The sequence below is a fragment of the Monodon monoceros genome, unplaced genomic scaffold (assembly GCF_005190385.1).
Source record: "Monodon monoceros isolate NGI ecotype Baffin Bay Population unplaced genomic scaffold, NGI_Narwhal_1 Super_Scaffold_2, whole genome shotgun sequence".
NCBI lineage: Eukaryota > Metazoa > Chordata > Mammalia > Artiodactyla > Monodontidae > Monodon > Monodon monoceros.
In genome coordinates this window covers 44372945-44388908 of record NW_021703776.1, presented here as the reverse complement: position 1 = coordinate 44388908, position 15964 = coordinate 44372945, and the positions used below count along the sequence as shown (strand labels likewise).

Genomic DNA, 15964 nt, shown 5'->3' with positions numbered 1-15964 from the left:
TTCCTGACCATGCCAATATTTTTACAGGGCTGTAGAGAACCACCACCATTTCTGTCTTAATATTACATGCACAATTTCAGTGAGTTCAGAGGTCAAGTCAAAAATTGAATTGCCCTTCTGTTTCCATAGAACCCCATTTTCTACGTTTACTTTGTTAACTTCAACTTCACCAGAGTTCCAAGCTGTAGTACAGCTGCATACCCAGTCAATCAAAAGAGTATGAAAACAGAGTGAAGTAAGTCAGAAAGAGAAAAATAAATACTGTATGCTAACACATATATATGGAATCTAAAAAAAAAAACAAAAAACGGTCATGAAGAACCTAGGGGCAAGATGGGAATAAAGACACAGACCTACTAGAGAATGGATTTGAGGACATGGGGAGCAAGAAGGGTAAGCTGGGACAAAGTGAGAGAGTGGCATGGACATATATACACTACCAAACATAAAACAGGTAGCTATTGGGAAGCAGCTGCATAGCACAGGGAGATCAGCTTGGTGCTTTGTGACCACCTAGAGGGGTGGGATAGGGAGGGTGGGAGGGAGATGCAAGAGGGAGAAGATACAGGGATGTATGTATATGTATGGCTAATTCACTTTGTTATAAAGCAGAAACTAACACACCATTGTAAAGCAATTATACTCCAATAAAGATGTTTAAAAAAATTTAAAAAATAAAACCAGGCCAAAAAATAAAAATAGATTATGAGAGCAAAGCTAACAGATTTTCTGTGTTAGCTGGAAGAACTACTGCTCAGAAAGAGAGCTTGAAATCAGGAAGCAATCTCCTCTGAACATCCCTGTGAAACTATTTTTCTGGGTAGATTAACAATTTAAAATCTAATCCTGTATTTAAATCTTCAGCAAACTTTAGCACTCAGTATGCCCAGCTATGTACCAAATGCCTTTTAAACCCACAGGCTTCCCTGGCAAGAGAAGACTCCTGTGTGGCTAGCTCAGTATACCCTAGAATGGAAACAAGAAAGCTTATTTTGAACCAATGTTCTGCATGGTTTGAAATGCTTGCCTGTTTAAAGTATATTGACTTCAGAAGTTCTGGAAAAGGAATAACAGTTTCCTTGTTTGGCACCTTTCCTTCATGGAATGGTAGCTGGGAAATTGTGAGCATGATTTTTCCAGACTTTGAATAGGGGGTGGAAATATATGCAAAGGCAATGAGGAATGAGATGGGTGACTGACTTCTTTCATACATGCCAGATGGAGAAGCCCCAATGAGAAGCAAAGCTGTTGGGTTGGGGATGGACCAGTAGATGGCTCCATGCCATTGTCTGCTCCTCGTATAGCATCAACTAGCAGGAATTTTATTAAGCTGACTTTGTATCACTATGGCCAAGCATCTCTCTTGGCAAGTGCCTCAAGTGTAATTGACCAAATGTCAACTGCTCTTCAGACCAGGTATGCTAAGATGTGGAGATAGCTGGGTATTAAAAGAAGAAGAAGAAGTGTGCTGAGGAAGTAGAACACAACGAGGATATGTCTCTCCAAGTAATCCCTTGCTAACCAAGGAGAAGAATACAGAGGGCTGTATAACTTTAACACTGAAGATTAGTATAAGGATAAGGCTTTGTAGCAAAACACAGCTGCTATTGCATTTTCAGAGAGGAAAAAGGTGTAATATCATGTCTGTAGTATTACATATGCCGTCTCTCTTTTTTGACCCCGTACGTAAGGAAGTTCTCTGAAGTTCTGGAAATAAGAGACTAAAATTTTAATTTAATTGAGAACAAGAGAGGTTTTACAAGCTTGTAGCTTTCTCTGAAATTTTCCTTCAATATTTATATTTTCTCTTTCTGTGTTGTTTATTCTTTACTAAGAGCAGATTTTTTTTTTTTTTTTTTTTAATTTTTTTGCGGTACGCGGGCCTCTCACTGTTGTGGCCTCTCCCGTTGCAGAGCACAGGCCCCGGACGCGCAGGCTCAGCGGCCATGGCTCATGGGCCCAGCCGCTCCGCGGCATGTGGGATCTTCCCGGACCAGGGCACGAACCCGTGTCCCCTGCATCAGCAGGTGGACTCTCAACCACTGCGCCACCAGGGAAGCCCAGAGCAGATTTTTTATGACGAAAAATCAGGATGCTATCTGGAAATCTTTACAATTTTCCTTTCTAAGAAATATCTGAAAGTAGACAGGTCTTGCTCTATCATAGGTTTGACTGTCCAACTTTTAAAAAAATGATTCCCTTCAGTGAATAAAGAAGTCTTAACATTTTCATGCAGAATCCACCCAAAAATAAACGATTAAATCTATTTCAGTGGTCCCCAACCTTTTTGGCACCAGGGACAGGTTTCGTGGAAGACGAATTTTCCATGGGGCGGTGGGGGGGGGAGGATGGTTCAGCCTATAATGTGAGAGATGGGGAGCGATGGGGGGCGGCAGATGAAGCTTCGCTCGCTTGACTGCCGCTCACCTCCTGCTGTGTGGCCCAGGGGTTGGGGACCCCTGATCTATTTATTAAGCCTTGACCAAACTCTGCTTTTAATGGGGAAAATATTTTCTATTTTTCATTTAGTTGATTTTATTTTCAGGTATTAGAAAGTGTTGTATTGTATCTTGGTGAATTCTTCCATTTCCCACTGAATGGTATTTACACTTTTATTGGGGACAAATAATAGCATCAAATCTCAGAACTGGAAGGAAACTTAGAGACCACTTTTATTTGATTCTTCCACTTCACAGGTGATAAAATAGAGGGCAGGTGTTGAGACCCACCCAAAGATCATCCTGTGAGATAGTGAGGGAACAAAGTTTAGATCTTTGTACATCAGCTGGTCATCTTTCATTATCCCTAAATACCCCAGGAGGTTTCTAGGCCTTGGTACCATCCAGGCTTGTGCCAGAGCAGGAGAAAAAGGAGCCTGTTATATGGCCAACAATATATGTTTGAAAAATAGGAATTTTCCCTTAGTAGCAAATGGCTCAAGACAAATTATCATGGGCTAAATTTCAGGACATAATGAGTCTCATCTCTCACTGTGTAACTCTTAATGCCTGGGCCATCAAAGGCAATGAACACCATTTATGAGAGCCCCGAGTTGAAGAACTTTCTCCTTTAGGTTTGGGCAGGTTTGCCAGAGTAGCCTGGGATTGTTGTCACACTGATTTGAGTAAACTGTGGTTACTGTGCATGTTATTGATACCTGATCAAAATACAGCTAGTAATATGGTTAGATATCATCATTTGCATGAATAAAAAGTTGCAGAAACTCAACATCCATTTGAGTTTTCTGGTCAGTCCATTTGGGATTTAATAAGAATATTCAACAAGGAAAGTTTTTTAAATAAATCAATCAAATTTCTGGAACTAAAGTGTTTTAAGAACATTAAGTAACTTATTATCCCACATTATGTCAACGCTTTACAACTCTGGTTCACACAACATTGTCCCCAGTTGAGGTAACAGAGTCATCATTTTTTGAGTTACATGTAAATTACATAGTTCCTCCTATACAATATTTTGTTTCTTCCTCTGTCCTTTTAAATTCTGTACTAAGGGTAAATTTTTCATGGACAAAGTTTACAGTAAATAGGACTTGAGATGAATTCATATTTTACTATTTTGGATGTGAAAAACATTTTAATGGTATACAACTCACACAAATATAAGGTACCTAATATCATTATTCATTGTTTATATCCAGAGCCATAGATTCAGAAATACACATGTATAATTTTATTTATGTAAGTAATTTTTCTTACTTATATTTATATGTATAATATTCCATTACACTAATTAACCAAATTCAGAAATGCCAAATATTAACAGAAATTAGTGAGGACTGACCATGGGTCTTGAGGGACGACTGTTTGAAAAAAAGATATTTGGGCACCACCTTGTGGGGCTTTGTAGAAAGACACCATGAGAGAGTTTGTCTACTATCATTAACAGATTAAAATTCTTAATTCCCTATGATGCTGAATAGGTAGAATGAAAGTTGCTGTCTACAAATTTTCTGGGTAGGGAAATAAGAAGATGAATCAAAGGGGTGAAAAAATTACTTTGATATATGAATCAAGAAAGTAACATCTGATGAAATCTGAAATGTATTCATTTAAGAAATGTTAACCTTGTTCCTACTATGTGTGAGGCATAATGTGTCTCATTTGTTTTTGGGTAGAAAACAAATGACACAGTCACCTCGGCCTAGTGGAAGAGATAGGTAAGAAAAAGGCAATGACAAGTTTTACCAAAAACATTTTCAAGTAGTCAGATATCCCACTCTAGCTAGTAAGATCATGCTGAAGTGTTTGGAAGCAAGTGTACTGGTGTCTGCAAATTTGAAATGCATTATATAAACAGAAGATGCATAGAGGGATGGGTAGATGGATGAATATTATGATATAGCAAATATGTCAAATATTATAGATCAAATGTTAATTGTGGAATCTAGATGGTGGGTAGTGGGTTGGCTATATAATTCTGTCAACTTTTGTGTATGTTTGAAAATTTTTATAACAAAATATTAGACAAAAAAAGGCAACAGCAATACAGCATGATAATATCTATGAAAGAGACCTGCAAAGGTGGCACCCAGCCCAGACTGTGACACAGAGGTTGGAAGTGCAGGGAGCAGAGGATAAGTAGACACTTTCTTTTCTGCTGTGTTAAAGGGTTTAGACTATCTTGAAATCAATGAGGAACCAGTGAACAATGTTAAGCAGAGGAATGACATGATTACATTTTCATTTTAGGAAAATCACTCTCGTGACCGTGTGAAGAATTAATCTTGCAGGGAAGCAAGCCTGGAGACTGAGAAACCTATTAGGAAACTTAGTAAACTAAGAGGCAGGGCTCTTAAGCATCAATAGTAGGAATGGAAAGAAGTGAACAATTCCAAGAAATGTTTAGAAAGTAGAATCGAAGAGCTTAGTACCCAACTGACCCAGCAGAGGGAAGGAAATGAAGGAAAAGGACAGTACCCAGTAGTTTGCTGGAAAGTATTTAACAATCGACCCTGAAAAAAAAAAAGTGTGTATATATATATGTACATAAGTTTATTCTAAATATTACCGATATGAAGGGTATGTACTTACAAATACCGTAATAACCAAATACACAATATCATCTACTGGAAATTTCATATAGCAAATTGAAGCTCATAGGATGCTTCCATTGATTTTTGCCAAATTCTTGTATCCTTGGCCAACTTATGGTTGCAACTGATCAATGACTGTAGTTCCAACAAGAATGTTGATTGACATTTCCATTTTCTTTAACAAGTACGCCCCTGCTTTCATATTTCTATGATACTTCTACTAGTGTATAACCTTTGCTATCTCTTTTCTCCCCTTATTTAGTCTCTCCACAGGAGGAGGATTTAGATTTATTCTAAATGATGGGGGTAATAGTCTAACATCCACTGGTCCATGTTTCCTGAGTGGGTAGAATTAATGTGTTCAAAGTCCTATGCATGTGTGACCTCATCTTCTACATAACTTACTATTAGAGATCTAAGGATGGGAAGTAGTGAGTAACGTCCCTTGCAGCTGGAAGGTTCTGTTTGGTGAGAAAGTCCGAAGTCTAGACATGAATGCTAGTACCAGGAAACTTAGTTGGGGCTGCAGGTCCAAGCTGCATTCAGCTTTACTAATAGTAATGCTGACGCTCTGATCTCCATGTCCCTGTTGTACGTATTTCTCAATTATCAATAACTCCAAGTCCAGAGGAAGAATGTTGTGAGTAATAATCACCCTTAACTCCCATCCCCCTGTGTATATATGTGGGCATAGTTAAAAGGGAGTAGATTTTATTCCATTGTTTATATACTCTCCACTCCCCAACCTCTAAAATAAACACAAAGGAAAAAATTCAGGTTAAAAGGAATAATTTTCAGAAACTAAAATTTTAAAGAGATGCTAGGAACACCAATGTTAATTTCAACTACAAGAAAAATGAATAGAGTCAATGCACTTATTAGAATGAATAAGCTTATCCACTTCTATTTATCATAAATGGATGTTGCATTTTGCCAAATGCTTTTTCTGCATCTATTGAGATCAGTATGAATTTTGTCCTTCATTTTGTTAATGTGGTGTATCACATTGATTTGTGGATGTTGAACCATCCTTGCATCCCGGAACAAATCCTACTTGTTCATGGTGTGCGATCCTTTTAGTGTATTGTTGAATTCTAGTTTGCTAATATTTTGTTGAGGATTTTTGCGTCTGTGTTCATAAAGGATATTGGCCTGTGACTTTATTTTCTTTTGGTGTTATTGTCTGGTTTGGGTAATGCTGGCCTCATAAAATGAGTTTGGAAGTGTCCTTCCTCTTATATTTTTTAGATTCTATTCTATTTAATAGTCAGGGTAGGGCTTACTTGCATCTAATAATGTCAAGGCAACTGCTGATACGTCAGCAGACTTTATAGGCTATTAAGTGGGAGTTTTACTTCCCAGACATATATAGTAAAACTACAGGAAAGAAAAAATGTTAGGCAATAACACATGTATTTAATAAACAATTTGCAGGCTTTAATATAAGAAATTATTTCTATATAAACAGGAAATGGTTTAGATCTTCATTCAGAGATATAGAATTTACATGTATTGGGAGACAAAGTTCCTGATAATAGAATAAGATAGCAGGATAGGATAAGAAAAAAAGCTTAGAGTTTCTTACAGAATTCAGTGCCTTCCCATTTTAAGCAGTCTCTTCCAGTTAAATTCAGTCTTTGGCGCTATTCAATTTCACCCAATACACTTATTTCTGGCATGCTTATGAGACAGCAAATATGACAGATATGTATTTTCTTGGCTGACATGTTAAAAAAAAACAAATAAAATTTGGAATTTTAACTTTTAAACCATTAAATAAACAATTACACAGATGCTTTTCCTTCCAGCTTAATAAAAACGAAGTTGCTTTTGGAGAGATTATTTTTAAACTCAATGTGTAAACGTCCATCATCACAATATAACAGTTTTAACAGTCTGAGCATTTGCTTAGTTAATACACCATGCGTGAATACTTCTTGGGATATACAGTATCATTTCCTTTAAGGTACCATACATGTAACATATAGCATCATACCTCATATTAGAAAAGTGTCCCTTCCTCAAGAGTCTTGCTGCCTGACAACTGTAGAATAACCATGATGCAAATGGCCTTCCTGGAGGTGTTTAATGCACAAACTACAGAACCATAGGCCTCAGCCCTGTGTAATATCACAGTGTTTATGCAATTAATATTTTAGTGTACAGTTGCAAAAACTTTTGTGTATTTATCATATTTTACAATTTGTACTAATTTATTAAAGACTTGAAATTTTAGTTGCGTAAAATGGTTCACTCATTCTGATTGCAGTTGAATGTAACGAATCTATTGAAAGAGCAGGACTCCATAGGATCCATCACAAAACAACTTTATTTTTCCCCCAACTGTCCTTTCATACCTATTTTTGAGGGCAGGATTTTCCTTTCCCATTGGATGAAATTATAGGCAGGTGTCATGAGTCTCTGAATCAGTCTTTGATATAAAAATCACTTCTTTCACATTGACTCATAAAACTGATGCGGGCTTCCCTGGTGGCGCAGTGGTTGAGAGTCCGCCTGCCGATGCAGGGGACACGGGCTCCTGCCCCGGTCCGGGAGGATCCCACATGCCGCGGAGCGGCTGGGCCCGTGAGCCATGGCCGCTGAGCCTGCGCGTCCGGAGCCTGTGCTCCGCAACGGGAGAGGCCACAACAGTGAGAGGACCGCGTAGAGCAAAAAAAAAAAAAAAAAAAAACCAAAAACCAAAGAAACAAAAAAAAATGATGTTTCAATAATTAAAAAGTCTATTTCCATGTAGCAGCTAAAACTCTGAGCTTAAAGCTTCTCCTCTCCCCAGCTGGGGCTCGCTTCAGGCTGGAAGCCTGCAGTGGGAAAGGGGAAATGGTCATTTCCATTTCTCCACTTTGTGCCTCTCTGTCTTCCCCAAACTCATGAAGAGCAGTTTCTAACTCTTCAGGCAGAAAGCCTGGAAAGATCTACTTAACTGATTACTACTTTGCTTTGGTTTTGGAAGATATTCACGTGATCCCTTTCTCCACTCTCCAGCTCTCCTGCTTTCATCAGGGGTTCTGCTTCACTGAGGATCCCTTGTCAAGATCTCTTAAACTGGCAAGGTCTCCTCTCTGGCAAGTGTCAAACACAGTCCTCCTTCACACCAGACATGAAACGCCTCCAAAGTCTATCAGCTGAAGTCGCTTCCCTCCCACCAGAAAGCCCTCCAACTGACTGCTCTAGGCTGCCCCTCTCCCCTTGTGACCCACATCTAGTCTGCAGGGCACGCTCCTGCATCATTTATCCTGACAAACACTAGGAATGAAGGTTGTTCCCATAGACGCACCTCTCACCTCTCGACCTTCAGAGTAACTAGCTGGCCTTCTGAGTTTCCAGGCATGGCTCAGACAGCAGTGTGCCACGTTTCCTGCCTGCATCCCTGTTCGCAGTTGCACCGATCAAGCTCTCCATTGAGGACAGCACTTTTAGACCTCTCCTAGGGGATTAGGAGTGAGACTCCCTGGAAATGAATTCCTCCAAAAATATCTCCCCCAGACTCTTCATTCCCAACCCCTTTATATCCCTCAGTGTGTTTAGGTCTTCAGGTTACAAAATTTTTCCAGCACTGCATAGGTGTTAGCACTATGCTAGCACTATGCTAGCACTGCATAGGTGATATCACTTTGGAATGTGAGAATATTCATCACCTATTATTTTGCTCCAGTCTAGTGATGACAAATCCTATTTTTAACATCCTGTTACATAAACAAATATGCTGTATGAGCATAGCTAAATCCTGAAAGTGAAGCAGAGAAATGAAAACAGTTTTGCATGGTAGAAATATCTGAATTTTAAGACATTTCCTTCAATATTGTTTTCGCAATAATATTTTTAAATTTTGAGTTGGAATGGAAGCATTCATGTGTTTCTTTAATTGTTCATCATGCATTCATTGTTTTGATTCAACAAATAATATGGGGAACAATGATAATTGTAATGTGTATCCCACTCTCAAGGAATTCACAGTAGAACCATATGAGTATATTGTAATATAATCTGCAATAACATTATTATAATATAATATGTAATTATGCGTGTGTATGTGTAAATAGGCTAAGGGTGTGAGACAGGCACAGTGACAAGTGCCAAGGAGTTCAGAAAGGTAGACATGACCTCCAGTTGTGGGAGACTTTGAGAAACTGAGGGACGTATCTTGAGAAACGGATAGAATTTAATTTTTCTAAGCCATGGAGAAGGATATTCCAGGGAAAAATGGAATAAAGGCATGTTTAGGGAAGTTGCTTTGTAAAAGTAATTGGGAATAATTCAGTAGGGCTGGAGCTAGTATGGGTTAAAAGATCAAGTTGGAAAGATATGTTGGGCCAGAATGAGGACAATCTCATGTCTATAACTTCTTTTAATATCCCAGAAGCTTTTGAGTATGTTACATAGAGAGGAATATTCACCATTTATTAACTTATTAATTTTAAAACAATATATATACCTCACTTACACAGATAACTCATGAAATATACTAATTTAATAGATTACATTTCTCCAAACTCGTAAACATCGTTGCAAACTGAGTCCCCCTTTTTAAATGTTTTTCAAGAGAAGACAAAATATACTCAACATTGCAATGACTATAAAACTGCCTGATACAAAATTTACAAAAGGGCTAAAACTTAGGAAGTAAATTTGTTTCCTCATCATTTCTATCCTGATTCTGATTCTCTTTATGCTTCTGAATTCTTACCTCTTCCATTTCTTCCTGGGGTTACAATTATACTCAGCTGAGAAAGCCAGGCTTGGTTTTGCAAATAAGCGGCTGATAGTCCAAGATTTTGAACATGAGAATTAAGTCCATTACCCATTTGAAGATTTTATAGTCACACATTGCACATTACATCAGAAACAGTCCAAATTATTGGCTGAGGCCAATGAGATATGCTTTGAGTTTTTGGTGACCTGGTCTTTCCCTCAAAATGATACTGGTTCTGGGCTTCCCTGGTGGCGCAGTGGTTGAGAGTCCGCCTGCTGATGCAGGGGACACGGGTTCGTGCCCCGGTCCAGGACGATCCCACATGCCGCGGAGCGGCTGGGCCCGTGAGCCATGGCCGCTGAGCCTGCGCGTCCGGAGCCTGTGCTCCGCAGCGGGAGAGGCCACAACAGTGAGAGGCCCACGTACCGCAAAAAAAAAAAAAAATGACACCGGTTCTGAACTCATTATCTTCACAGTTAGATATATGTCTAACTTGCAGTGTTGGTTCGGGAAGCCTTTTTCTCATTTTACTACTTTTACAACTGCTTTGGGCCTCATTGGGTTCAGGTAATTCTAAAATTAATTTGATCCATTGAAAATACAAATTTTCTTTCTCATCAACCACAAAGAATTAACAGTATTGACATCTTAACTCCAGGCTGAGGAGTTTGGATCTTGGTCTGTAGGAAACATGAGCCAATGAAGGGCTCTAAATAAGAGAGTCGCTTGAGATGTGCTTCAGGAAGATCAAAGGTTTAGCATAAAAGGGTAGGAACAGGGGAACCAGAGACAAGTTTGGAGACTATTGTCTGGGTGAGCAGTAATTAAGACCTAAATAAACTAGGGCAATGGCTGTGGGAGCAGAGAAATTAGCAGAATTTAGACACCTTATCTGTTTCAAAAGCCCAAATGTGATTTACTCAAATCCCACCCAATGAGTGGAAGAGACCAGGGAGAGAGATGGCTGTGGTTTCACTGGGATTTGATTGTCATGTTGATGGCTGCTACTTTAGTGCTTCAGTGCTCATCGGGAGGGATAAGCCCAGTTTCTTAGTCAGTTCGGGCTGTTGTAACAAATTGGCATAGACTGGGTCCCTTATAAACAACAGAAGATTATTTCTCACAGTTTGAATGCTGAAAGTCTGAGATGAGGTCAGCACGGTCAGGTTCTGGTGAAGGCCCTCCTCTGGGTTTCAGTGCCGACTTCTCATTGTGTCCTTACATGGCAGAAAAGGGTTGAGAGGGCTCTCTGGGGTCACTTTTATAAGGGCACTACTCCCACTCTTGAGGGCTTCACCCTCATGACCTAATTACCTCACAGGGGCCCCAACTTCTAAAATCATCACATGGAGGGTTAGAATTTCAATATATCAATTTGAGGGGGGGAGTACAAACATTTAATCCATAATGCCAAGATATCCACTAGTGAAACAGACACCCTGTGAAGAGGCAATCAATGAGCAAAGCAAGAAATGTTCCCATCGCCCATGGTGCAGTTATCATCCTAAAACTACCCCAGTTGATAGACACTTTGCATTGCTGCTTGAACCTTATTATCTCTGACTTAACTCTGTGGGTATAGGATTATGAAGTTGAAGTGTCTGTCTATCATTATGGAATTAAGCATCCTAATCCCTACAACAATACTCTTTAAAATAATATTCACTGGGTTTTTTCTCATTAAAAAAGTTTTACATTTTTTATCTCAGGAAACAGAAAGGTATAATAAAGAAAATATTGATCACCTTTAAACCTACCCCACAGAGACATCTACTGTTAAAATGTTGGCACAATTCCCTCTAGTCTTTAAAAAATAAGGTTAGGATCATTATGTATATTCCATCTGGTACTACTTTATTCCTGTAACAATAAACGGTGAGTGTTTCCTCTATCTTGAAATATTTTTTTTTTCCCTGAAACAGAGGTTAGTAAACTAATCCAAACTGCCACCTGTTTCTGTAAATAAATTTTCCTGGAACACAGCCATGCCCCTTTGTTTATGAACTGTCCGTGGCTGCTTTTGGACTAGAACAACAGAATTGAGGAGTTGTGGTAGAGGCAGTATAGCCTGCGGAGCTGAACATATTTACTCTCCGGTCCTTCACAAAAAAAAGGTTGCCAACCTCTGTTTTAAAAGATAATTTTAATGGCACATAGAATTAGATCAGAGGCTGTTTTATTTGGTAGTGAATGGACCAGTAGTTAGAAGCACAAGGGTAGAGCCAGATTGTCTGGGTTCATATCCTAGCCCCACCACTTAAGAGGTATCTTAGGCAATTTATTTAACCTCTTTGTGCCTCAGTTATCTCATCTGTAAAGTGGGGAAATTATCAGCCTCATCCTTATAAGATTGTGGTGAATTCTGTGATGCACCACCCAGATGTCCCCCTTCAGTAATGAGTGACTTATTCCTTCAGCTGCTGGGAGTGTTACCAGCAGCTGGCCCACAGCTGTCAGCCTTCTTTGGGGACTGCCTTGCCAGAAAACTGCCTCATTCAAAGTCATCCTTTTTCAAGGGACAGCTCACATCAATGACACATCCACATCAGTGAGGTAGTAATAATGGCCTGGGTCCCTTGTCCCAACTCAAGACAACTCTGAAGGGCCAGTTCAATTCCAAAGTTTCCCATGGATTGGCTGAGTCCTTTATTGGTATTGAATCATAGCTCGGCTTCTCCCTCTGCCCAATCCTACATCATCTTCCCCTCTTTCACAAGTGTTTATCTCAAGAATACTCTCTAGTAAGTATCCTACAACCTAATCTCCATCTTGGAAGATGGCTCTCAAAGCACGCAATCTGAGATAGAATGTTAAATGAGCCTATATTGTAAAGTATCTGGCACGTAGTGCATGCTATATAATTGTTTGTTATCAAACTCATAAATAATCCACTGGGAGACAGTAGAATGGACATACAAGTTCAAGGAGAAAAAAACAGAATAATATAAAATTTCCTACAATTAAAGAATAGCTTATTCACTAAATTTTTAAATGAATGATAGTGAGAAATTTACACTAAGGTATTTAAATTTCATTGGATACATTTAAAGTTCGATACAACCATTTTATTTACAATATAAACATTAAAAATGTATTAAAAATCATACCCTTGGCAACTTTGTAAATTTACTATGACAGTGTTAGATGTAATCCCCCAAAATGTATGAATAAGTGCATTGTTTTACAAAATTAATTTGGGAGTGTGCTAGAATACTTCTTTTTTTTTTTTTCTCTTTTTCTGCGGCACGTGGGCCTCTCACCGTGTGGCCCCTCCTGTTGCGGAGCACAGGCTCCGGACTCGCAGGCTCAGCGGCCATGGCTCACGGGCCCAGCCGCTCCGCAGCATGTGGGATCTTCCCGGACCAGGGCACGAACCCGTGTCCCCTGCATCGGCAGGCGGACTCTCAACCACTGTGCCACCAGGGAAGCCCTAGAATACTTTTTAAAGACCATTATTTTAAGATATCTCAAATCTTCTCATCCTCAACCTTTGTAAAAAGATTACCTAAGCCATATCACATGTTCACAGGGCCTTAATTTCCACTTGGTGCGTAAAGAGTAAAAGTTGCTCTCAGGTACAGACTGATTTTTTTCATGTGAAAATAAAGGGAGTTGGGATTAGCCAGTCACAGACTCCATGGACCATTCCAATAGTTGCTGAATTGCTGCCGAGGGCAGCAGTAAATAAGAAGGAAATTAGCAATCTTCAACTGCTCTCCTTTATTGGTTTAAAACCACAACAAAAAATCCTATACTGGATCGCCACAACATTAATAAAGGAGCTTAAAAAGAAGAGCATCCTGATAGGGTTACAGAAGTTTAAAAAACAAAACAAACATTAAGACTAGCAACTCCGGCATCCATTACAAAAATGAATGTTTGATAAAGACAGCTAGTGTAACCTCAGACCAGTCTGTTAAGTTCCCTGATACGCTTTAACCTTCCAACAAATACAATGTATTCTCCCACTTTGTAAATATTTTTGAATACATATTGCGTAGTCGAGCGCTACAGGAAATCCAAAGTTCTGTACTAAAAGTTTACTATCCACAAGGAAAATACTGTCTGCCATTTTCCGGACAGCCGGAAGGGAGAAGAATAAGTGGATGTCAGGCAGCTTCTCTTTTAAGGGACATTCTCCAGTTCTACTCACAAGGAACACGGTTTAGTGAAGAAGGAGAATCAGTCTCCAAGTAGAATGAGAAAAGTGTCACTTATTCCTATGGGGACTTTAGGGTGCAAGGAACTGAAAGCATTGTGAAAAGAGTACACTTTCACAAAAGCTTAGATGGAAAACGAAGGGGAGAAAAAGATATTAGCTAGTGGGGAGTGTAGAGCAGAGAAAGATATTGCTTTAGGATTTATTCAACAAATTTTTGAGCATATGCTCTGTGCTATGCACTGTTTTAGGTCTTGGAGATTAAGTAGAGAATAAAGCAGACAGAGCCCCTGTCTATTAGTTAGGGAATAAGCTAAGCCACTATAACAAACAGGTCCGAACAAACAGTAATTTTTAAAAGAAGAGAGTTTATTTTCTCTTGTGTAATGGTCGAAACTTTGTGGCTGATCCAAGGGAGGAGGGAACCTCAGCTCCCCAAATTAGGCTGGGACTTAGACTAATGGAGCAGTTTTGCCTTCCTAAATACATGGCTTCCCTTTCCAGTCCATGTTTCTTTTTGCCATTTTCCAGAGAGCAAGAAGGGAGAAGAGGTAGTAGACAGCAAGCAGCTTCTCTTTTAAGGGACATGATCCAGTTCTACTCACATCTCACTGGTCACAGTTTTTTTTTTTTTTAACTTTTTACTTTATATTGGAGTACAATTGATTAACAATGTTGTATTAGTTTCAGGTATACAGCAAAGTGATTCAGTTATTCATATACATGTATCTATTCTTTTTCAAATTCTTTTCCCATTTAGTTTGTTACATAATATTGAGCAGAGTTCTCTATGCTGTACAGTAGGTCCTAAATATAGCAGTGTGTACATGTCAATCCCAACCTCCCTAACTATCCCTCCCCCTGGTAACCCCAAGTTCGTTCTCTAAGTCTGTGAGTCTTTTTCGATATAGCCACACCTAGCTGAAAGGGAGGCCAAGGAATGGTCATTCCTAACTGGGTCACCGAATGCCTTGCTGACACTTGTGGGTGGAGGTTTAACAGAATGAAAACTGAGGATGTGGAGCATATATTTCAGAAGGGGATGACAACAATAGGCAAGTAAAGAGCAGTTTTAATGGAATGGTGGGCATGAAAGTCTGAGTCAACCCAATTCAGGAGAAGACAGGAGGATGTGGGATTAGAGAGAATGAGTATGGCTTTCTCCTTCAAGGAGAAAAGTGGGAGTGACTTGAATATATATTGAAGGTAAAGAACCAGTAGAAACGAGGAGGTTGAAGACACATGGAAGAGGAGAAAATTGATGGTGCTAGGTCCCAGGAGAAACAGCATATAGGGCCCCTCCTCTTTCTCTACATCAGCTATAAGAAGGTAAAAATGAGTGAAGATGTGAGGGGAAGGAAAGAGAAAATAGTAGGAGACTCTGGGAATTCCTAACTAATAGTTTTAATTTCCTTTCTGAAGTAGGAAGCAAAGTCACCTCCTGAGTGTGAGATGTTTCCCTCAGCTTTGTATGGTAGGAGTGGAGAAGGAAGGGACTTGTATTGATCTGAGGTTGGGGATTTGGGGCCAGGACCAAAACTATTGAGAAGATTGGCAAGATAGTGTTTGAAGGGATGAATCCTATGGTATCTGCCCTCAGTACTCAGCACCTTCCTAAGCCTCCACTTCTCCAACAGCAGGAGTGAAAAGGAGCCTTAGACCTCCACAGGCAATACTCTCCCCAAACTCATCCTCTTACCCAAACTATCTGCCTTGAAAATCATCAGGACTAAGCTCAGTATGCTGTTTATATCTGTCACAAGCCCCAAATCACCAACCTTTAACTGTGAACAGACAAGCACAGATTGCTGGACAACTGAAGAAAGTTTCTATAAGATTTGTAACACCTGTGGCAGCCCCATTCACTCGATTACGGGAGCCAGAAACCTAGAATCCTCTTTCTCCCTGACTCACTTAATCAATCATCAAGCTCTGTTCATCCCAACGTCTAAATATTCCTCAGGCCACACACTTCTCTCCATCCCCACTCTCCATACCACTGGTAGTCTGGGTTACCATCATCTCTCATTTGGATACTTAC

General features: G+C 39.5%; 1 protein-coding gene across 2 annotated transcripts in view; it reads left to right on the top strand.

Annotated features, from left to right (window-relative positions):
* Positions 1-15964, top strand: part of MIOS (meiosis regulator for oocyte development) — a 114379-nt gene that overhangs the window by 51575 nt on the left and 46840 nt on the right. The window lies entirely within an intron of this gene.